At 41.4% G+C, this 24,950-nt stretch overlaps 1 protein-coding gene across 1 annotated transcript in view; it reads left to right on the forward strand.

The window, feature by feature from the left end:
• Positions 1–24,950, forward strand: part of LOC117243687 (collagen alpha-1(I) chain) — an 83,277-nt gene that overhangs the window by 37,776 nt on the left and 20,551 nt on the right. The gene's annotated exons all lie outside the window — the stretch shown is intronic.

Consider the following 24,950-nt stretch of genomic DNA (forward strand, 5'->3'; position numbering starts at 1 on the left):
GTAAGAGTATGCCAGTTAAAAATATGTTTTCTGTTTTGGTTTTAATGCCATCTCAATACTGGCCAAAACCTTGTTAGCAGAAGTCTAATTGAAGCTGCAATTATCCTCACATAACTTGCTTAATTAGAGGACCATTGTATACTCTACCACCAAACATATTTTTGGGAGACAAAAATTGCTAGAACAAATTTTGCTGGAATTGTTACAGTAGCAGAACCTTTTCAACACCAGCCCCAGCCTTGCCAGGACCTTGCAGCTGAGCAGCTGCTGAAGAAATCCAGTGTCCCCACGACCAGGCCTTGCAGAGTGCACTCATTCATTGCCTCTCAGCTGAGCATTGCTCTTGAGTCTGGAGCTTTGAACCTGGTAAGAAGTGAAAAAGCCCCTGGAAGCACTTTGGAAGTGGAGTTGAAGAGGATGTGTTTTACAGCTTCTCCTGCCCAGGCTGAGTCCTGTCCTTACATCCATCTTTTTCCCATGCTCCCACATTTACATTCCTGCCTTCCCCCTTCAACAATGCACGGCTCCTTGACCTACTATTCTTAACCTTAACTGACAAAAAGATTGTAATATAAATAGGACATTTATAACCAGAATTGGAAATCTCTTCTGTTGTGTGATTATCTACAAAGTGTTATTACCCCCTTTTTGCACAGGAAAATACGCCTAGATTCTCATTGATCCACCTTGAATCAATGCTTTTAAAAATCTTAGACACATTTTACTTAAGAGCAAAAGCATGCATTTTATGTTTTGACATGGTATTATTGATTGGAAAGGAGAGAGCAGTGCTCTCCACCTGACTGTCTCCTCAGTTTCCTAGTCTGGCAGTGTCTGGTAACACAACATCCTTAATGGCTTTGCTCCTGTTTTCTCTGCTTGTTGCCTCTCCTCTTTATCCTCCCAGTCCTCAGCACGGTGCCTTTCTCAGTTTTTTAAAGTAATCAATATTGTGCTCAAGCCTCCCGCTGTTCGCTGTCACTCATATTTGGCACAGCCATAAATTATGGATGGGTCTTTCTCAGCCTATATAAAATTTCTATTGCATTTGTCAATTGCTAATCAATAGTTCACTTTTCTTATCCTCAAAGACACACGTGTGTTCTGAAGTTTTAATGCAAGCAGACCTCCCCCCTTACATGCAGATGAGGAGAGCAATGAGACTTCAGCTGGTGAGAAGCTGCAGATGTACAAATCTAGACCTGGTGGTATACTTTAGAACATATTAATATAAATCTTCTATCTTCAGGGCTTTGGTTTCTGCATTTCACTGTGGAGCTACATGTTTCACAGCCATAGTAGGCAGTGTTTCAGCATGGCTTTGCTTACCTGTGACCCTTTCAACCTCCACTGCACAAGATGCTCACAGTGGTAGACTGTTTGAACTTCCAGAGCTAATGGCATCTGACATTTAAGTCAACCTTAAAGAAATCTCAGCAAACTCAGTCACTTAAACTAATATGTCAGTGTCTCTTTAAGGAAGCATATTGACAATCTTTGTAAAATGTCATGTTATGTTGATGTCCCAATCAAGTGCACAACTATCCCTCCCCCACCCAAGTTTTCACAGGCTTTGAAACTGAGTTGTAAATCCAAAAAAAAAAGGAAAAAATAATTCCTTTGTATAAAAAGTGCATTTTTAAAAAGTTAGATTGCTGACTATCTCAAATAAGTGAGCAAGCCCTGTAGCATCAACTTCTGCTGCAACATCTTTAATACATACACAAGTGCTGTAAGCTGAGGCAAGGAAAAAATACCAGTGGAGTGAGACTGCTTGAAACCATATTTTGCTTTAGGCAAAACAGTGTGCTAAAAGAGCTGAAAACAAGAAAAGCTGCCTACTGCTATCCCTGCAACATTAAACATCAAAACTTGTGCCATTTGCTAGTGAAGGTTGGTCGCTTGAATAAACGCTTGAGATTTGGGAAACTACTGGTCACGATGGGGAGAAGAAGAGGAGAAAAGAGAGCTTATTCCTTCAGAAACCTGACATCTCTCATCACTGCAGAAGACCAGTTGCTGCCTAAGCAAATCCTCAATTAGGGCTGTTGGCTGCAGACCCTGCAGTGGCGCTCAACAAAGGGATTTGCTAGAGCACTCTCCATTGACAACTACGAGTGCTACAGCACTTTCTGAGTGGGGAGTCCAGCAGGGTTCGACCTTCAGGCCGTGCTGCAAAGGTCTCTTCGCTTTGGAACAGATGGTGCCACTTTTATTCACACTGAGTAGTGTTTTCCTCCTTAAGAGGGCTGACATCTCAGCTAAATTACACTAAAGTAGGTCCAGCTGTCTGGCTTTTCCAAGCTACAATGGGAGATTGGGTTTTCAAAAAGGCATCATTCTCCAAAATGCAGAGTGCTCAGGGGCACTTGAGCGACTCCTTGGTGCCCAGGCTTTTGCCTGCAAACTGGGGAGATGTGAGCCAGATGTCATGCGGCAGGGAGAGACAAAAATGAAAAAAGCTTGTCCAAAGGAGTGTGCTGCTCATCTGGACTACAGTAAATGACTTTTTTATCATGAGGGAGTACAGAGGTAGATGACAGATTGGTAATATAAGAGGTAAAGGATTGTATTATTAATGGAATAAGAAATCATTTCACAGAAAGTTGATTCCCTTGCATGGGTTAAACCTCTTTCTCTGAGAAAGCTAAAGGTTTTGGGGTGGTCTAGCAGAGGAGTTTGGATGACTGGATGGTGAATATAGATCGTGGAAATCTACAGATGGAGATCTGGATCATGGATGTCTAGAGGTGGAAATTATAGAGATGTCAGCCTAAATCATGGAGACCTAAAGAAACTCCACAAGTCTTGGCTATTCCAGGTTCACACAGGTGTGACCAAAAATATTATGCAGACTGTCACCTTTCAGCCAGTCCAGAGGTCCCACCTGCTTGAATGCAACAGGAGGTCCTTCCCTGGGAATGCCTGTTCCTGAGCCAAGAGAATAAATGTGGGAGGACTGATAACCAGAAGGGGTAAAGGAGTTTTGTCCAGTGCCATAAAGCATCAGAGGCATCAGACTTGGGCAGCAGAATCATCTCTACTGCCTTCCTTCTGGAGCTTCTGCCCATTAGTAGAGCTCCATTAAGTACTTAATAAATTAATTTGGGAAGGACTCAGTGCCCCATGCCCTGTGCTGATTAGCAGCATCACTTCCAGATGATCTGCATGTTGCTGGGTGCAGAAGCCCTGTGCCTGTGTGCCTCTCGTAGATCTGGCAGGGTTTTATCCAGTCACTTCTATTACAATATATTAGATTTCTGGTGTGAACTTAGATGGAAAAAAGAGAAAACATAGGGAAATATAAATTCAGAGTGTAAGTGAAACTTCTTTCCAATGAGAGAAATGGGTTGTGCATGTACCTCACAACAAACACTCAGGTATGATCTGTGCTTGGCTTCAGTAGCTTCTCCTCTGCCAAAGGCTGAGCTGTGACAAGTCAGGCAATTTGGGAAGAGTGTGGGCTTTCAGTTCAGAGTCATAGCAAAACACCTCAGTAAAGAAACCATTTGAGCTTACCAGGCTTACCTAAGAGTCCGAAATGCTTTTAAGTTCTGTGACTTTTAACTCATTTTCTGATTCTGGAGAAATACTTACTTTGGCATGTGTGATGCTGAATTGCAAGGGACATCAGACAGTAGCCCTTTCTTTTTTGTGTTCTTTCTTTCTTGTCTCTGGCAAATGGGGACAGATTAGCTGAGGTTGAGTGACGAGGTCACTGCCCTCAGCTATCTGCGGTGTCCCCACTGCATGGTCAACTGAGCCATTTGTGAATTAGCTGCTGAGCCACTGATTCCTACAGCACAGAGGTTTAAAGTGGGCTGAAATTGTTTATGGTTAACCTGCACATTAGTTCAGAAGCTGAACCACAATGCAGAAATGGTTTGAATGTTGCTATGTCAGGAGTGAGGCAGACAGTATGGGACAGTAAAACCTCCTTTCCTATCAAGCAGAGCTGGTGCTGGGTGTCCTTTTATTTGTGCAATCTGAGGCAATGATTAAGGCTCTTGTTACAATTTGTATTTGTCTCTACAAAACCTATGTTCTCTCCCTTTCTGAGAGAGGAAGCCATTTGATTCATTGCTTTTCCCTGGTGCCATGAGGATTTCTGTGTGAGTACAGGACCCACTAAAGTCAGCAAGGAAACAGAATGACAGATTTGACCCTGCAGAGAAAGTTGCAAGACTAATTAAACTTTTTTTCCACTTTGAATTTCCAAGAGGATATTTTAGCTAGTTCTGTTGGAGCTTAGATCATCCCAGGGACACTTTTTTGTTAATATCACTCCTATATAATAGTTTTTGAAAACTCTTGACAGAAGGAAGACGTACTTTCCTTGGATGCACTGGTCAGCTTGGTGTCTGCCCACAGGCAGTATCCAGGAGGCACTGTTTTGATCAACACACCAACCAGCTTCCATACATCTTTTAGCCTTTATTTTTTCTGTTTGTAGGGCACCATTCTGTACTTGGAAATGAGGGAAGAAGGATGAGTTTATCCACTGCAGACCTTGCATATTTTGCTTTTCTAGAATTAGTGTTTTGTCCAAATATTGGACACTTCAATTTTAGAGCAGATGATTAGGAAAGTTAGCGGAGGAAAAGTTACTGTTCTTGCTGAGACCCTAAGAACTTGTTTGGACTCACTTTTCCCATGTCTGTGCTGGCCAGGCCATGCTGTCACAGTGCTGCAGAGGGCTCAGTGCCCAACAGCACAATTCCCTGGAAAACCAGAGTGCTGGTCATTGTATGGTCCTTTTCTTCAGTGGAAATCTCCCATGGTCTCCCCAAACTCTGTCTGGAGAGCCAACAAGCAAGACCAGAAGTGGTTCTCATTTCCTACAGGCTGCATTTCTCATGGTGCCAATGGGAGCTGCTCATCCTTTGGGAAGGAATGGGAAACAGGAGGCCGGGAGCCCTGCTGGAGCCCGCTGCCAAAAGCCTGCACAGGGGCTGGGTTTGTAGGGTTGTAAATCATCTGAAGCAAGAGAGCTCCGTTAGTTAATCCCAGATGAGGATCAGATCACCTGCCTTGCAGCCCAGACCATTTCCCCAGGACCACTGCACTGGCTCAGATCCTGTTGGCTCTAATTCCACCCTTTGTTCTATTTTTGTACAGTAGGATTTTTAATTAGTAATTCTGCTGAATTTATAACACGTCGCGACTGCAGGTCCCCTGAGCATAAATAGAGCACAGAGAAGAAAGGGGGCAGTGATTTAATGCCAGATCATCGTGGGCCCGATTCATAAAAATGTTATACTTTTTATGTAGGAGAAGGAGCATCCGTGTAGCATATTTGGAATTCATTGAATCTTCTTTCTTATGCATAAAAGTTGCCAACCGCTCATTACTCACTGAAGGGATTCATAACTCAAAAGAGGGCAGAAGCACAAGAAAAATGAGCATGCCCTACTTAAAGTGTAAAATTCAAATATTAAATAAAGAAAGAATATCTGGCAGGGATGCAGGGTAAGTAAATCATCTCTTTAAAAAAGAAACCTCTAATAATTACCTAAGTACAAGATTCATAGCTGATAACTAGTCAGAGCAAAGATATGCTCATAACCTTGCAGTGTACAGCACTGGTGATTATTTTGTTTTAAACAATGGCAAGCCTGTTTTCCTAGCAAATTGTATAGTTCAAACAAAACTTTAATACATTTATTGGGGGAGCCACATACAGGAAATAGATTATTAGGAGAGAAGATGTTCTTCCATTTACGGTGATCCTAGAGCAGAGAATACAGAGAAAACACATTAAGAAGCACTTCACATTTTTCTTTTGCTGTAACCCAACCCAGACTTGTGCCCAGAAGAGAGAGCCTCCTTTGATCATTGCAGATCCATATTGACATGTCCCATGCCATCCTTCACTCTCTAATCTCTCAGCACTGTGCACATTGAACACATTGCTGTACACACACTCATTACCGTTCCGAACAAGAAACCACATATGCTGTACCAGAAACCACAACTAGACAAAAGTCATTGGTCAAAGATCATTTACATTCCTTTTTAGTTGCTTCTCCCTCCAGAGAAGCTCTGTTTTATCAGGAGATTTGTGCTGTAGTTTTTTCCTGGCACAGTGTTTCTTTACACTTGAATGGGGACAGGAGAGGTGAGGGCTTTACTTTGCTGCTGCTTTTTCCTTTCAGTTCCCTGACTTCCCAGCTCTCTCTTTCACATCAAGTGTGAGAAACTTCACTTTGCTGTCTCTTCTCACCTGTCTTGGCACCTCTTTTGGAGGAGGAAGAAGGTGGAAGGGGAGATGATGGCACACATGAAGTAACTCCAAGTGCAAAGCCCTTGCAGCAGACAGAGGTGCAGCTGTGCCTAGGGAGTGCAGAGCTGCCGTGTGCTGAGAGCCAAGGCAGTACCAGCTCAGTGCAGTACCTGCACAGGGGGGTGAGGTTTAGGGGTCAGAACACTTGGATAGTGTTCATTGCAGACAGTGGATGTGAAAAGAAAGGATGTTGTTCTGAAAGCAGCATCAGACAATGGCCTAGCAGCCCAACCTGGTGCTCTTGCAATGCAGTTTCAGCTGGAGAGCAGCAACATTTTCTCAGCCACAGCACTGCTCTGGTGTGGGCTGGGCAGCTCCTGGGTCTGTGTTTGTGGTGGCTCATGGGGCACCAGGTCACTTTTCAACCAGCCCCCAGGAGTAGGAGAGAGCATGCACATCTACTTGGCATCTCCTATTTACTGACAGCACCTTGGGGCACTCCCTGAAGCTACATCTGTGCTTGCAGAGACCTCAGACCTCCCCAAAATACATCAAGAAATCTAGTGAAAGTGGCAGACAGAGAAAGAGACAAGCATTTTTTAACTTTCAAGGCTGTCTGGTACATAGATATCCCATAGCAAACTGTAGAAATCATTGCCATCAGTTTCAGTGGGAGCATGATAGAGCCTTTAATGAGGTCAGCTATAAGGACATGGATTTGACACCAGAAGCAATTCCTGATGTGCTTGTTATCTGCTCTTGGAGGAACCCTGGCTTGCTTTCACAGCTGGCAATATACCAAAACCAACAGCTTATTCTGCAGTTCTCTTTGGTTTTTTACTAATAGACAAGATTCACAGACAGGCATAAATATTAGAGATGGGGTCTAAGGTGTGTCTCTGTACTCATTTCATACTGCAGATCTTAAGAGAACTGCAGGCAACTCTACCCACACCTCCGATGTTTTAAAGGGTTGATGGTTTCGCTTGGCAGAAGTCGCTGAGCTCCCAGTGGGTTGTTAGGTGATGCATTTTGAAAGCATGTAACAATCAGGTGCCATACCCCGTCTTAAATCAGACATAGCCAATTTCTTCCTCCCAGACAGTCTTTCCCCTGCACTTCCAAATGGATGGAACCCTGCCCTGCCATCCCCAGATAGCATATACAGTTTCTGCAACTAGTCAAGAGCTGCTGAGTAGCATCACAGAAATGACCACATCTGAATGGACCCCTAAGCAATCCCTGTCCACATAAAGTTCATAAAAAAAAAATGCCTGTGATAAGAGCAGCTGTGTGAACATAAGATGCTTCATTATTTTATTGAACATCTGATTTTTATCTCACTTGCACAATTTTTTTACTGGATTGACCTTATTGTCCTCATTGAAATTTACTAATAATTTATACAGATCAGAATCAGTCCATATAATTATATATCATAATTATCAGCTTCTATAAATTGGGGCTGGTCCACTTAAGTCTAATTACACCACCTAAGGAGCTGAGTCATTTGTTATGACTCTGTTATACAATAGACTGAAGCTAATTATACTGTGTGTTTATGTGTGCATCTTGGTGTGTATTTTCCTCCTCTCTTTATCCTCTTTCATTCCCCATTGATTCTTCAGTGTTTCCAATTACAGTAGTTATTTTGCTCCCTGTGGAAATAGTTTCCAAGAGACACTTTTAGGAGCCTGGAATTAACTGACAGTCTGGAAGCTCAGTTTTGTGGCCTTGTGTTTGCTGTGATCTAGAGGTGTCAAATTGCCTACATTTTTACAAATCTAACCTTTCAACATGTTTCAGAGTCAAGTTTATAGCTGTGTATCTGCTTACTGTTGTCATTGTAACATCCTAAGCAAAGAGTATTTCCCCTTCTATTGGAAAATGAGCCTTTGATGAAAAATGAAAGGAAATGACATTTTTTTTAGTGTTGTTGCAATGGTGAGAATCAGAACCTTTGATAACATTTTTTTTGTAGGGTAGGGGAAAAGTGGCCTGTGTTCATCCCAGCACTCTCTGAATCTGAAGTGATCCTTCATGTACATGGGGCTGTTCAGGTGGGCAGGGCTGTTCAGGTGGGCAATGCTGTTCAGGTGGGCAGGGCTGTTCAGGTGGGCAGGGCTGTTCAGGTGGGCAGGGCTGTTCAGGTGGGCAGGGCTGTTCAGGTGGGCAGGGCTGTTCAGGTGAGCAGGGCTGTTCAGGTGGGCAGGGCTGTTCACAGGTCCCCAGTCCCTTCACTGGGATCTGGGGAAGGCCCCACATGCTCCATGTGTCCCTGAACATGTTCCAGACAGCTCTGAGCCATACTCTGCCATATGATCCAAATGAACTTGTCTGATGACTGGTAGCAAGTTTCAACTGTTACTAAATCACTTGGGGAAAGCTTCCAGAGATGGTGTTGGGTACGTGAGATGGAACTGTCCAGATAAGGAGAGCATGCAAAGGGTATATCCAATGCTACCAAGAGTTTCAGGAAACAGCTGATACATGGCTCGTTCAAATTTCCAGAGGCTGGGAAATATAAACAGAATGCGTTAAATATATGTGTAAGATGTATTAAATATAGCAAACATTTTTTTCTTTTGCTCAAGTGTGCTGCAAGCAGAGGCCCATCTTTTTTTTTTTTTTTTTTTTTTTTTTTTTACCTCATTCTGCATTGTAGTGCCTGCAGTCATTTTATTCACTGATTTGTTCTGCATTAATTGTAGTGGTGTGGCTTGCTGAGTAACAGGTACCTGACCTTCCCAGCCCTGCTTTTGCTGCAGGATGATGCTGAGCTAACAGGCTAGCAGGGATCACCACTCAGCTGCTGTGTCCTTGTGGGGTGAGACAACAGCATTGCCACAGGCAGATCCCTGCACGCCACGGGTCACGCAAAGGGAGGGCCACGGAACTTTAGGTGGCACTGCCTCACTGCAGGGTGAAATGTATCAGTGCAGTGGATGCAAAAACAATATTAAAAAGTAATCTCATATTTAATGGAGGTCTGCATGGAATGCTGTGTTTTTAGTGAGCAAATTGTCCATTATGGTCACCTTCTCCCTCCTTCCAATCAAAGCAAATGTCGCATAACCTCTATTACAGCATGGAAACATAAGTGTCAGGAACACAAACTTAAATCAAACTTACTGTGTTGTAACACCTGTAGGACAGAAGAATGCTCACTCTTAACTGCTGCTCACACCTTGACCTGCCTGCAGGACAGAAAAACAAAATGCCTTGGCTCATGCCATAGCTGTTGCTCATCAATTTCCATAAGTGCTGTGGGAAGACAAAAACCTCAAACTCTCCAAAAGAAAAGTAAACTTTTTACTTTTTTTATCTGTGCAACACCTTTCTAGTAAATCACCTCTCTGCTTAGGATCAGGGCATTTCAGTTTCCTTGCTGCTTCTGTGACTGTGTTCAAGCTCTGGTTTTGCGAGGTGCAATTGTGGTATTAAAAAGAAGAACCTTCTGTCAGACACTTCTATTTAGGTGATGATATGCAGACTGAAGTCAAACCTGCAAAGGAAAGTAGACTAGCATTAAACCATCAACAATCACCTACTGCAGATTTTGCTAAATCCCCTGGGTTTTAACCAGGTGGAACCCAATCGCTTTAAGAAAGTCAATCAGGTTGTGGTTTTATGGGTGCAGCAATGGCAAAGTTCCGCCCTCTGTGCAAAATGTTTACAGTCACTACCTCTGCTTCTTCTCTAGTTTCAGCTTCTAACACTCATTGTGTGAATTTATTAGTCACTTGTAATTTCTTCATTGATTTTTGTTAAACTGTTCCCTGGCTCGTGATCTTGGCAACCTATTTCTGTTGATTAAACAAGCTTGCTTGTCAAGCAGGTTTTCCCAATGTCACAGTTCCAGTATTAACTCTCTTTATTGAGTAATGCTACTTCTTATCCAGGATGAGATCAGACTTCATAACAAGTGGATCTAAGCCATCCAGTTTATATCCAAAACTGGAGCTGAATCCAAGTATTCTTGAAATTTTGGGATGTTTAAGTTGAATTCAGGTTTAACCTGTCATGGGGAAAGGTTCAAGCAGTAAAATTTGGAGTTAGATTTGTATTATCTCATTAATAAAGGGCAGTTTTTGTCACACATTTTGACATGTGTCCTTCTGGGTCCATCTTTAATAGCCAGTGATCAAATGTGATGAGTTCCTAAACTGTCCAATAAGGAGGTTTAAGCCCTGCTGAGATGGGCAGCACAAGACTTCCCCAGAAATGCTCTCTTGTGCTTAAACTGTGTAACTTGTGCTGGCAGCTGGAGAAACCTGGTCAGTTGAGAGATGGAAACCTAAGAAGCAGCAAAGGGCCAAGCTACTTTTTTTATCAGAATACTTTGATTCATATTAAATGCTACACATTTCTGAACACTCTACTTGGATTTCTACCCAAATACCAAAGGGCTGTTACAGACGTATCCATAACAAAGGCAGAATTACTGAAACCTCATGTGAGAAATACTGTTCTTAACATATCCTTCAGCTGAGTTTTGCAAATGAACTACTGCTGATTTGCTCAGATATGGCCCAAATGTTCATATTGATTTTGTGGGCTGTTCACCCAAACATCTCAACTGTGGCAAAGGTTTGACCCATCGCCCCCCCGACACCTAGACCAAGATGTTATGGTGTGCAGTGATGCTGATAATATTGCATTTCCCTGGAGCTTTAAATGCTACAGTGATGAAGACACATCATGATACATGAGTTTCAAATCCAAAAATGCATATGTTATACCAGTATTTCAAAATAAATTCCTCAAGATGCTTTTTAATAATGTAAACTCAGAATCTTAAATTTCAATTCTAAGTGAAGAATTGTACCATCACAATCTGTTAGTTTCTTTTCTTTTCTTTTTTCCTATTTAATAATGAGAGTAGCTGTTTTTCTAGATAAACACGCTTGTGCACCAGCAAATATTTAATATGTTTCAGCCAAAAAGAAGCAAAGTGTAATAACTGTGTAACTGGGATCATCTTGGAAAGAACCATGAGTTGTGTAATTGTGGCTTATATAATCTGGGAAACCTGATATAAACCTTTCAAGCATTCTGAAGTTAGTGCTATCCCAGAGTTTAAATGAACTTTGTTCCTGCTCTCCATGCTCAGTTGCTGACGAAAAAGGAAACGTCAATAGTCTCTCCACAAAGTATTTTTAAAATATTTATCTAACATGAAAATTTTTGAATTAAAATGCTTTTTCAAACTAGTAATGTCCTTGTTTCTGTCTGAAAATCACATTAAAAGCAGCTCTATACATCATTCCTCCTCAAATTCAGAATTGTTTTAGGGATCTGTGATCCTTTATGGGCCCATACTATATTAACCTCATGAACCCATCAATTCTCCTTTATAATTTCTTTATTATAAAGGGTTTTGTACTAAAAAACTTTGACAATGCTGACCTAAATGAAAGAGGGTTAGGAAATAAATATGGCTTGCTAATAGTGCAGCCAGTGTTTTTAGAAGCTTCTAAATTTCCTATTGACACATTTGGTCATTATAATTCAATTTTTATATTTGAAGGGACATGAAAAGAAGAATCAATGCTATGTATTTACCAATTATTTTACTTTTAGCCTTAAATGAAAAGGGAATTTTCTGGCATGTGCATTTGGTTACCTCTGGCATGTACCTTGTCTGTGTCACTTAAACTTTTTTCTCATCTGTAACTGGATCCAGTGACACTTATCTGTTGTAGAGAGATATCATGAAGATCCATTTCATGTCGTAAAGATGTTCCATCAAAAGGTAATTTCCAGGGCTCGATACCATCAATACCTCCTATTGATTTCAGTGAGGTATGCAGTGAAAGTAATCCAATAATAAAAGCATTCAATAATAATGTGAGGTGCAAATGTCAAATTTAGCAGAAATATTTCTGGGTTTCCATCTCCAGTGGGTTAGTTTCATCTTTATCAATGTGTAATGATGATTTGGCTTCATTCACAATGAGCTATGCCAAACACAAGTAAGGTGAGCATCAGGTGTAGGAATTTTCTACTCTTTCATGTTCTCCTGGAAACTTTTAGAATTATTTTAAAGTGTTCACCGTTGCTAGTGCCACTTAAATAAAAATAAAGAAAAAATATCTGATGTGCAGTACTTAACTATTTTCCCATCTCTAACCAGGGCTGTAAATTCCAGCAACTACAGCTACACATAAGGGTGACTTGGGATCTATCTGTATGTTTTATACTGAGGCCAGTGCAGAGGTATTAGAAGTAAATGTGAATACAATAAAATGGATATTTTTATTTTATTGTGTCTCTAAAAAAATAAATTTGGATTAACATAAAGAGCCCTTTATTCTGTGAGCATGTACCATGTGATTCTAGTTTGCTTTATGGCCCAACCGTGTGTTCTGTGGAATAATCTCTGCAACCCTGAACCTTCACACGAGAGCTTTGCAGTGGCATGTCCAAAAGGATTGGGTGAGCCTCACAGAACGTGATGGAGATGTTGTTCCTATAGCCTTTGTACAAAATACCTGACACCTTCCAGTGCCAATGAGAGAACCTGTCTCCATTTTCCCAGCGTGTTGTAACAGCTCTCACTCTGCTCAGCCCCACTCTGGCTGCAGCAGGAAGTTCTAAACAAAACGTTCAAACGAGTGCTTATGCTCAGTGCCAGATTTCAAACACAGGAGAGAATCTCAGTGCCAATTTATTACTAATTGTCCCTCCTGGCATTGTCTGTTCAACTTCTTGGAACTGCCAACCCTACAGATCACTGTAAATACTAATCTTCTTTTACTTGAGGTATCAGGTTCTCTTTGATGTTACCAAACATGTTGACTCTTATCTTGGTTGAATGCACAATCCAGACACAGTTATCATTAATAATGTTGTGTCTGCTGCTTCATTATGGAGAAAATAGCAAGATGCTTCCTTTCAAAATGATAGCTTTTCGGCACTTCAATAATGACCAAGCCTATTTGATTTACACCCTATTTAATGTTCAAAATGAGACACATTTACATTTCTGATTTAAAAAGGAAGCTCATCCTGGTTATGTGCAAGTATGTTATCTCAACACTCACAATCCCCTTCCAGTAAAAAATATACACAAATAAATATGTGCAGGATTGAGGTCCTGTGCTCCATTTACTTTCATGGCTGTCCTGAAGGCAAGGATTTTTCTAATACATATAGTAAATTTTCAACTCACAGAGTGTCTGAATCTGTTAGCTTTAACTGGCACAGGCAGATCCATTTAATTCTCTGTTCATATATTTTGCCAAGTCATTAGCTTAAGTTGAACAATTCATGCAAGCAAAGGCTTTTAGGTGGAATCTGAAGAGTTAAAAATATTACATGTGCTAAATTTCATTATATAGAAGATTAAATGTCATTCACTAAATTCCACACTCTTGTAAACATAAGGCCTGATCTTCACCTGCAGTAAATTGGCATAGAGCTATTGACTTCACCAGTGCCACTGCAATTAATATCAGCTGAGCACAAGTCAGTTTTCTATACAGTGACATTTTGGTCCCTTCATGACTCATTAACTTGACCACATACTCCCTGTGAACCTGATCTAAAACCTGTATCTCAATTACTTGATCATCCTAAAGAATGGCTAATTAACAACGGCAGGCTTTAAAAAAAAGGGAAAAAAAGAATGGGAGATATATTTTTATGTTTTCCACTTGGTAGAGGATTATGCTATGAATAATATAATATGCATTTCAAGATCTTGTTAATTTTGATGTGATAATAAATGGGAATTCCTAGTGGAATTTTTTGTCCAGAAATATGAATGGTATTAGCTCAACAGTTATATGATTAAGCAATAAGACGTGCTAAGGCAGGCACTACTCGGGGATGATTGACTGCTTTAATTGATTGACATCTAGAGGTAAAGCCAAGGGCACCAATTTACAGATCAGGTCAATTATCTCCTGGTAATGCCCACTTGGTATGTCTTATTGCTATGCTAATATTAACTGTTATTGAAACATTTTAATGAGTTTTTAATTTAAAAGTGGTAAATTTAAAAAGGGTGAGCATTAAATTATTCAACTTGAAATAATAGGAACAGAAATACTCTGCTTTGCTAATGGCGATATAAAAGTTTTGTTGTGCATACCAATACTGGTAAAGATCATTTTAGTTCATCTCCCAGGGAAGGCAAATTCTGTTTGGCATTTAATGAAAACCCACAATGTGGCAGCACACAAAATACCCAGAAATCATCTGAGCAGCTCCCAGAGCCTGGGAAATAAACATGGACTGTCACCTCAGAATATTAGGTGGAAAGTCACCCCAGGCAGAGGATGCTTCCTGGACACTTAAAGGTCTTAAGAAGGAATGGAAGGTACATGTTGTGACCCCAAATATACACCTCTGAAAATGAGGGAGCTGAGTACAGGATTGAGCAGGTGTCCAACAGAGGAAGGACATGTCCCTGGAAAGGAGCACACCCAGCTCTGTCCCCACCCTCCTGTCCCCCTGCTTTCTGTGAGTGCTTTGGGAGCACAGGCACAAAGTGCTGCAGGGGAACCTGCCTCTTGTCAAGGTCTCGCTCCTGTAATTTAGCCCAAACTCTGTCAAGAAAGATTTCATTTCAAAGAGTGTTTCTGTGTTTTTTACAGAACAAGGGGTGTGAGTCCCCTGGCTCACTCCCCCACACCTGCCAGCCCCAGTGGCTTGTGGCTGCTCCCCAGAGAGCCGGCAAGGGGGAGCACGTGTTGGCAGGAGCACGGGAGATGGGATGTGTTGGGTCTCAAGGATGTGTCCAGCTGCTCTCAGGGGCAGGTTAGAGAGAGTGAGAGATCTGTAAAAATTACCAGGGGGAAAATAATCTGAATGCAGTTGCCACGTGAGCTTGCAGTGGCAACCAAGAAGATCCAAGATATAACTACATGAACAACCAATTAACACCTCTAGAGCACAGGCTCTGTTAGAAACAGAGAAGTGAGACACTTAGCCAGTCATTGGAAATAAAGGAAACAGGTGGTTTAGGCAGGTACTGAAATATGTTATAACTTTTTCTGTGTGTAAGACACGGAATAGCACAGGTACATATGTTGTAGCCAAAGGACAGGAGCTGTCTTTCCTTCATGTAGCCTCAAAGTAAAGTTTTAGGAAGGTAAATATCAGTGTGGTCATTTCCTTGTCCAAGGAAAAATACAAATCTAGGAGCTCCTTCAAGAACAGTATTAAGAGCACAAGTGCAAAGAGTTCCTGTGCAAACAAAAGAGAGGAAGAATAGTAAAAATCCAGTTTAGCTAAATCGCAAAAGTTTCACTTCAAACACTGGGAAAAGGAGGGAAAATAGCCTTAAGATTTATGATTTGTGATTTGTAAGAGGAATGGGATGCAGTTAGACAAACCAATGCAGAAAATGCAATGCAGCTGGGACAGCAGTGGCCTAACAAATTTCCTTGTAGTTCCTGTAAGACACTAGAGTAGTCACAGGGCTTCTGGGAATGAAGATCATGTCACTGGGCTACAGCGCTTCAAATATTGTGTCTTTCCCAAAAGGACTAGGACTGTAGTGTTTTGGGAAGGCTTCTGACATCATCACACATGCTGTTTGCATCTGAAATCTAGGAAATTGGTAGAAAAACATTGAAAAGCTATAGTTGCTGGCAAAAACACATTAGTGGGTGTTTGTGGAAGCCTGCTGTATTTCTCAGTATTTTCACTGGCTCCATGGAGGGTGTAGGCTGCAGTAGCACTGGGGGTGTTTAAGACAGCGTGAGACAAATCTGTCATGTGGGACACAGCAGCTGATCCAGCCTACAGGCAGAAGCATGAACTAGGTGACCTCCACAGTTCTTCCAGTGCCATCTTTCTTTACCTTGCATCAAAATATTTTAACTAATATGCCAGAATTTCAACTGAAATGGCCAAGACAGAGGAAAATACTCTTTTTTGTCAATCATGGTTTGTAGGCTATGATTCAACCTTTAGCAGAAGTGCAGGGAGAGCAAGGGATGTGGTAACATTTTAAATCACCACTGTAAGACTCAAAAGAACTTATGTGTCAGCAAGTTTTGACAGGAGACTCCTGAAAAAAGCCCCAAACAAGACTATCAGGTCTGCAGACTAGGTGGGTTCTTTCTTGTCTTTTTCCCTCCCCCACTTCTCCCTCCATTCGCTCTCTCTATCAGCCTCTATTTAAGGGAAGACAAACTCAGTTATGCTCTCGTTCAAATTAAACTTTCCAGTTTACAAAGTTTCATTGAGTACCAAATGATGCCAAGCAAGCTTGCCTGTCTCTGGCTAACATAACACTGTACCACTGCAGTCCCTGGGAGCGGCACAAACACCAGTTATCAATCTCCCAGGCAAGGGAAAGTTAAATGAAAGATTGAGAGGAACGTGCATGATGACAGACGAGCTTTGTGCGCCCCTGTTGGGTGTCACAGGCTGCTCAGCCGTACTAAAAGTGTAGATGTAACATGAGATGTAAATAGCTTTTACATTATCAGTGTTTGGGGTCAGTACCTCAGACTGTCCATAAAAAGAATGGTTTTGTAGACATGGTGTAGAAGGCAGGGGACTTGGTTTCCCAATCACCTTTCTGCTCTTTGGTTTCCCTAAGTGAGGTGGTGAATATTTCCCTGCCCTTGTGAGTGCTCTGAGCTGAACAGATGGAAATAATTGTTTGAGAACTAAGGATTTAATGCTACAAGGGTTAAAAAATGCTTCTGGTAGTCTTATCCAAGGCTTGACATATATCTTTATACAATGTACAAAAAGGATCCATAGTTACAAAAGAGCTGAATTAAGCATCTAGCTCTATGCTGAGTGTGGACTGTAGAAATAAAAGCTCCGAATAGTTTCAATTCTTTATGTGTGTTTTCAAAATACCCTTCCTTAATGCTCTTGAGTTTGGAATAACTTTTATGGGCAAGGGACCAACAGTGATGTGAAGATGAATTTTATACCCCTTTTATCCATGCCATGAAGTTATTCAAAAGTCAGTGAAAGATCAGTTCCAGTTCAAGCCACACTGATGCCCTAATCTGCATGCTGTCATCAGGCAATAGTGAGTTTGGAACTTGCCATATGGGAGCCTGGCAGATGTTGCACAAATGGCCTTTTCCTTCCTGCTTCCTGGATTTGCATCAGTCATAGGCTCTGTCATGGAAGTGTGCAGGAACAGGATCAACCCCACAGCAATGTTCTGACATTGCTCAGTTCTGCCCATTGCACACTCACAGGTCTCTGCCATGTTTGTTATTTTCCATAATTCATTCACATACCAGAAATTACATTGCAGTTTTGTACCCATTACTTATGTTTTTAGTGGCAAGTGTTCACTGAAAGCAACTATTGCTAATGGCTTTGAGAACAGGTAATTTTTCACAAAGTACAAAATCCCACCTGGGGTGTGGCTAAAACAGGATTCATCAAACCATACAGTATTTTGCCTTTTCTGATTGCTCATTGAATCCCTCAATCCCTGCTTTAAAATTTGCAACTGTAGGACATGTTATTAGGTGCAAATCTTTATCAAAATGCATAAATATCCTGAGCTGGGTATCTTCTTTTAATAGCTATAAAGCAAGCAATAAATAAAATAAATCCATGATGAAACAGAGCTTTAATTAAACCCTTTAAATTTCTCTAAACTAAGTATTTTGGACTGTTTGAGGCCTTGATCCTGTGGTAATTGCTTCCCTGATGCCAGTTGAACTCCTCTCTGGGTGGATTTTCTTACAACATCAGGTGCTTCTGCAGAACAAATAGCCTATTACAACAATGAACATGGGTGAAGTTACACTCCATTTCAAAGTATTTATTTTCCAGATATGAAGAAATGCAGAAAAGCATGATGTGTGATGTGTGTATTAGAAATGAAATAGTGTAGTATAGTATTCATGAAATACATATATATATATATCAAAATCGTGTCAATCAGGTAAACAGGGTTATGTCACTTCCTTTTAAAGGGCAGAACAACAGTGTGTCCTACAAGAAAACATGCACTGATGATTTGTGCTAAATCCTGTCCTGTTGTAATGAACTGATTTGTTTCCTTTTCCTTGATCACTGAGGAGTTTGCCTTTCAAATCACTAGAGCTGTAAGAAAAAGGAGAAAATACATATCATGCACATATAGGCAATTTGTGCCAAACTATTCCAAAGCAATATAGGTTGTCAGCAAACAGGGCTATTTGCTGTGTGCTGGTATCTGCTATATGTCGCATATTATCTGTAACAACTCTGCAATTCGTTCTTTCACTCGTGTTCTCTCTCTTTCATCACATTAGATTATGTAGAGGCACTTCAAGGTAAATTTTTAAAACTGTGTGGGAGATGCATGTTGGAGAAAAGCTAAGAAGCAAATATCTTGAATGTTTTTAAGCACAACTCCATCTGTCACCTGTTTTGACAACTTACCTGCACATGTCACCTCTGTCTCATGCTGCTGTGTTGAGTCATATTGTGTTATCTCAGAATAACATATTTTGGAGCAGGGGCTGCCTTAAAAATGCCATATGCTTAGTAATTATAAAATAGGCTTCTGTGCTTAAAGAATATATAGGAAGGATTATTTCTGTTCAGCCTCATCCCAGCCCTGCTGTGTGTGTGGTGTTACACTGTCACGAACCCGCTCAGTGACACCACACACTTTGGGAAGCTCAAGGTCAAGAGACTCATTTGCATCATGAGTGCAACACCTCTTGCTGAAGTGCTGTTCCACATTGCCCCCACTGATCTGCCTTATTGCCAAACTACTGCTTCCAGATTGTGCGAGATAACAAGTCAGCCAAGAACACTCAGAGATGACAGTGGTATAAAATATTAATATGGCCTTATAGAAAACAATCTATAGGCTCTTACAGCACCTGTGATTTTGTTTTGCAGTTTACTGTATTAAAAGAGCACAGTCAACTTGCAATCCAGCCACTTACAAAAGCATGTTACCTGTAGGCTTCCTGATCATTTACAGTCACAAATTACTCTTTAAGGCTTTTCTGTCACCTTGTATAGGGGAGGAGCAGAAGAGAGAGAAGTACTAGAACCAAAGTGAAGGCAGACTGAAAATACAAGAGCGAACCTGCCAGCTACACAAAATAACCCACCAGAAGGAAATCTTCCCTCCTGCTCCCTTTACCTTTGTGGCTACTACTTAGTGCTTCCATTTACACATAAAGGTGGATGTCTCTCATGAGAAATGGAAGGCAGAATGTGGCCCTTTATAAAGTCAGTGGAGGAGGGAGAGCCTAAAGGGCTGGCTGATGCCTCCCTGTCCCAGCCACCAGGTATCTCCAGCTGGTTTGGGGGGTTTTGGGGTGGGAGAACATTGGTCAGTACAGGGGAGCTTCAGTAATTCAGGATAAGGTGCACACCCGGTGGTGTTTTACAGAACACATTAGTCACTCAGGGTGATGAATGCTAACGCCAGCAGGGATGATCTCTGCATTAAATCTGTGCTGCACAGACCCCATTCTACAACTGGTTGTAATGAACAGAAGGAGTCTCTCTGACTCCACTCAGCTGTTGATCAGGCCATACCCATGTCCAAATGCCAGAGCTGTCTGGCCAACTTGCCTGCTCACATTCTTGAGGGAAGTGTGATACGTGAGACTTGTCGTGGAATTTGGAGCCCAAATGCTTGTTAGTTAAGTGCAGGAGCACTGGCCCTGCTGCACGCCTCCCTGGTGTTCAGAGCACTGAGGACACTGACATTGTAATGTTTTGAAGCTGTGCAGAGAGCAAATACTGATCCTGGAAAATGGGAGGAAAGGGGAAGATTGGGAGTTTTGATTAGCAGTCATCCCTGTCATAAAATGCATAGACCTCCCAAGGGTTACTCACAGAGATGATAAAACTGCTTTAACTAGGTCTGCAGTGTGGATGGGAAAGGAGGAAGAAGCGCTGGACGACTGAGCTTTCTATTTGAGCCTGTAACACAAAAGCCCAGGCATTCCTGGCATTTAGGGATTTCCCCATACTCTGGAGGCCTGGTAGACCTGAGAACAGGCTGTACAGTGCACAGGCATTGTGTAACCTTGCAGTTAGCAACCTCTGCAGGAGGTGTAGGCTGAGCCTGGCACACACTGTGAGATTAGCTGGTGTCAGCACAGTCTTTTGGCAAAACAAAATATAAGCATCAAATCACATTTATTCATCCAGCTTGTACCTGTCCTGCCAAGCTTGTGTGAGCTGCTAATAGGTTTGGGGACACCAAGTGGCAATGGAAATACACTGACTTATTATCCACTGATTAGCTTTGCAGTGACAAAACAGGTTTGCTTTAAACCAGCTCTGTACTTCTTTAAGATAGATCATTTTGGAAATCCAACATATATGCATTTCTGGGTGTCTTCTGCAGTGTTAGTATAGGTAGATTTTTCTGGCCTACATCTTTCCTGAAAGCTGTGGGAGACAGTACGTGGTTTGAGAGAGGCAGCTCCTGAGCTGAAGAGCATCAGGCACGTGAGACAGCACACAGGCCTTTGAGTAATGAGCTAAGGAGAAAATTATCTATTGTGAACAGTACAGCTGATTGTATGGGGAAGTTTCCTCCACAGAGAGAACTGAAATTCTTGAGAGACGAGTTGCAAAAAAACAATTGAACATGTGGCTTCCACCCAATTTTCCTAGCATTTCCTCCTCTTTCTGTAGGACAATACTGAAGAGATATTGCATAGTGTAACTTAGGAGTCGGAACAGTACCTGTGTAGCTCACTAGCAGATCATTGGCCTAAGAGGGTCAATAACCAGCCTGAACCAGATAAGATCTGAGATTTATTCATTTGTTTATTCATTCATTTATTCCATCTATGGCAGATTTCTTGTTTGTACATGGATTTTGGATGGCAGAAAGTGACAAGGAAGCTGCTACTGTCAATCTTTTTCTCTTTAAATATTGGTCTAGCTCCAGTAGACCTGAGCCACAGGTACAGTGTGGTCTCCCAAGTTTTGGGTGTTTTTGTTTCCATACCTAGGCCTTGTGAACTGTGCAGAATGGGGTCTGTAAGGTAGATGACCATGAAATACAGCTTCAGTTTCAGGCAAGGAGACACTGTCATTTTTTTCCTGGAGTTAAACTGCACCAGGTCAGACATGGTCAGACTCATGGCCACAGCCCAGCAGGAGACACTTCAGTTGCAGCAGCCATCATAGCACAGTCCCAGCAGCCTGGTTTGTGCATCCTGGCACAACCTGCTCACCTCTTGAAGGCTTAGCACTGGGACTATGGAGGGTGCAGGCCAGCCCTTCTTCTCCCTGAGTGCACCTGGACCACCTGGAACCCCCACCTGAGAAACCCTCCCTGTCTTCTCCTGATAGCACTAAGAGTTGAAGGGTGGATGCTGCCCAAAGTTTATCTTGGGATCCAACACCAGATGTCATAAAGGTCATTAATGTTATCCAAGTAACATTCTGCTTGCTTCTCAAAGCCTCTGTCAAGTTTCTTAGAGGTGTGTCCATTAAATGCCCTGGATGTCTCATACATATAAAAGGTGGCAGGTTTCTAAACCAATTTGTGATACAGAAGAATATGTTCTTATTACTTGGAGTTGTTCAGATCAGCTTCTTCAGCAACTGTATGCTTACACTTGGAATAAAAAAAAAAATAATAAATAAAATCCATATTGTTTATATTTTAGCAGTTTTTCAGATTTCAGAGTGTTACATTAAACAAAACACAGCCCAGCTGTAAATTTAGGTTTCTCAATCTATCCCCACTGAATGTTATTTTTATGATATAGCGACCTTAGGACGTGTAGCACTGTTGGCTGGTGTTCTGCTGGCATTCAGTTCAACCAATTTAGAAATTCAGAGGAGGATGCAGGATTACTTACAGAATGGATGCACTGAAAGACATTGTTCCAGTAACAGTTCATCATATAAGAAAAACAGGTCAGTTAGGGATGGCAAAGATACTGTTTTGTTTCATTTTAAGATAGGTACCTGGGCATGATTTTCCAAATTACCATATATAAACAGTCTTATGAGTGTTCAGTGACCCATATATTCACTCTTTTTTATTTCTGCTCTGCTAAGGACAATGGGAGATCTTTGTTAACATATCCAAAGCTGTCTGTCTCTTTGTTTCTAAGCAGTGTTTGCACACATGGTCTTTAGTTGCTGTCCTGTGCATGCTCCCTCACCCCTTCTCCAAGTTCTTGTCACCTCTAATGCTTTGTCTTCTGCCTTGACCTCCTTCAGTTGGAGCAAGGCAGGTTACCTTAACAATGCCAGTACTAGATCCTTATTAATGTGGTTCCTTGTGGTTGAAATGAGATGAGGAGCAATTATGTGAGCAGCTGAGCAAGCAGATGAGAAGGGATAGCAACTTGCAGCAGAGGGAAGTGGTGAGCAGATGGAGGATGGGGTGAGCACCTTTTCAGATAGGGTACCTGTAATCAGACAGGCTTGATGAACACTCCTAATTGTTAGCTACCTCCTGTCAACAAGGAAAAGAGAGGTGCATTAGGTGTTCAAGGCATGGCATTTTTCTTTCCACGCAGAAGATCTTGGGATGTCACTTTTCAATGTAGTTAATTTTGTTATTACTGCAATTGAATCTGCTTATGCTAAATATTTATTTGTGTACAGCCTAGTTGCTTGTGGTATTATTTTTTGAGCTGCTTTAAAATGATTCCTGCCTCTCTTATGTTGAGATTTCAGAAGTGAGTACTGTGTCCTTTGGGAACACTCCTGCCAGTGGAGCATGCAGGGAGGTTGATGTGCTTGGCCACTAACAGGGTGTTCTTTAAATAAAGCTCCAGTTTGCGTTAGACTTCCATCATTCTAGATTTTCTTACAAACATTGTAATTAATTACTTACTATCATTTTATCAGAAATAACCTGCAGAATAACCTACAGAATTTCAGCTGCAAATTAGCTCTTTCTGTGTATTTTTTAGAATAGGAACCAAGGACCATGTTCTGTAGTAGCTGTCTTAGAGACCTTATTTGTCCATGTCAATCAACTCTGCAAGATGTATTTTTCAATAAGAGCATCTGTCTTTAGGAAAAAAAAAAACAACCAAAACCAGTAGGATCCAAGACTAAATAATTAAGGCCAGAGCCTTAGCTAGTGTGAACAGGAATATAGAAATCATGAGATACACAGCAGATGTTACCAGCTCAACATCAGCTTTTTTTATATTACAGCTGTGATGGAAACACTGACCGTATGTTACAAGTAACAATTAGACTTTTCATATATTGTAGTTGGCTTGCTCTTTCTTATTCTTTCTTGTTTTTATTATTTCTTTTTTTACCTTTCTCCCTGATTTTCTTTTCTTGCTCTGTTGAATTATTTTATTAGAGTTCAAGATCTGGACAAGTCAGGCATTCCTGATAAACCTCTGTTACCAGCACAGCACTTAGTCATAAAACTTCAGAACAAAGGGAATGAGAAACATATTTCACAATATTTATTTCCTTCAAGTCTTAGAATAGACCAATATTCTTCCTAAAGTTCTTTGCAAGCATTCAGGTATAATTTGGGTGAGTTAAGTATATAGACAAAAGGGTATGTTTCAGCTACATGAAAGAGGTTTATATTGTCATTTCAAAATGGAAAGTGGAGTATGCATAAAAAATATGCCTTGCAATTTAAAGACTGTGTTTTGGCTAAACCATTACTGGGCTGCTCAAAATATTGGCTGACAGCACAGAGGAGGAAGGAGATGACTTCAGCAAACTCAAAGTCTCTCTTACATGATATCTAAAATGAAATATAATGGGTACCTTTCAGTACATAGTAAGTCCCTCAGGTTAAACTCCTGCACAGTTTCCATTTAACCTTTCAACCTAATCAAGGGAAAGTTAGGTTAAAGTAGCAGATTTGTGTCTTTGACTGAGAAGTTTTATCCTTAAAGGGGGAGACTGAGTTTAGGTCAAAGCCCGGGAGACAAATCTGAGAGTCAGTGGCACATTTTAGGGGGTTGGCTCCCATGATGTTGGCAGAGGGTGTTCCTACCATGCCCACCTCCCCAGAGCTGCAAAGGGATGCTCACAAGAGGACAGCACACCCCCTATGGACATACATGAAGAGCAGATCCTCCATGCCGGGGTATTTTCTGTATGCAGAGAGAAATGGGGATGACAGAAAAAATATGGGTCAAAGGGGAAACCAGACTGAATAAATGAGAGATGAGATGGAACTGGAACAGTCATAAAAAAGAGCATCTTTTCCAGACACAGGAATGAATAGTTAAGCTTTAAGATAGGATTGTTTGCAACTGGCTGGAGCTCAGTATGGAAAATAGATTTAGTAAGTTAAAGAGGAATAGAGACATGGTATGTTGAGAAGAAAAATATCCATTTTTGGACCTGTATTTCTTTACAATTACTTCCCACTGCACAGAGGTGAGCTCCACATCATACATGAGGGACCTGCTTGATCAGTTTAGCTGCTCTGCAGGGGCAAATCTATGAAAGAGATCTGAGCATGGCCATCTGTGCAGGGCACTGCTTTCAGCTTTTCTGGCTCTGAAAGTTACTGTGAAGGTAAGAGCTGATGAGACAAAGGTAAGGCAAAGAGACAGCAGGGTGCTGTGCATGCATTCTGAGCATTAAATCAGAGGGGTTTGGTCTTTCTGTGACAGGACTCGTGGGGATGCTATACCAGGTATGTAGTGAGGAGCAGACTGAAAATCTGACTGATTTTGTAATGTCACAGGATAGTAAATTCAGGCACTGTGGACTGGGCTGGAGTGCTCTAAGCTGCAGTGTTCAGTGGTTATTCTTGCAGCTGCAAGGTCAAGTGCTCCCTGAGCAGTGTTTTCTCTCATGG

This window comes from Parus major, chromosome 11 (genome assembly GCF_001522545.3).
Source record: "Parus major isolate Abel chromosome 11, Parus_major1.1, whole genome shotgun sequence".
In the NCBI taxonomy this organism is placed as follows: Eukaryota; Metazoa; Chordata; class Aves; order Passeriformes; family Paridae; genus Parus; species Parus major.